The 254-nt window shown below is 35.8% G+C and overlaps 1 protein-coding gene across 2 annotated transcripts in view; it reads left to right on the top strand.

Moving 5' to 3' along the window:
* Nucleotides 1-254, top strand: part of LOC119592768 (chromobox protein homolog 1-like) — a gene marked incomplete in the record, with an annotated part of 23,118 nt that overhangs the window by 19,499 nt on the left and 3,365 nt on the right.

The following is a 254-nucleotide window of genomic DNA, read 5'->3' as shown; positions in this document are numbered from 1 at the left end:
GAAGAGCTCTTCAATGAAAATGTGATGAAAACAGCAATAAATTGGTCAAGTAATGATTGTTTGAAGTAACTAAGCAACAGGAACTACAGTCAAAGCGAGGCTAGACAAAAGAGGGGCTTTTTTAGCAAAGCCTTTTCCTCTCTAATCTAGTCTGAGACTTTCAGTGATTCTTAATTGCATTTTATGTCCAGTTCAAGAAAAATTCATAGAAATGATGATAAAAACTGCTCAAGAAGCTCAAAGTGCAAGTGTGG

This window comes from Penaeus monodon, chromosome 30, assembly GCF_015228065.2.
Source record: "Penaeus monodon isolate SGIC_2016 chromosome 30, NSTDA_Pmon_1, whole genome shotgun sequence".
NCBI lineage: Eukaryota > Metazoa > Arthropoda > Malacostraca > Decapoda > Penaeidae > Penaeus > Penaeus monodon.
Note: the sequence above shows the minus strand (reverse complement) of the source record. Positions and strands in the feature narration are given on the sequence as shown.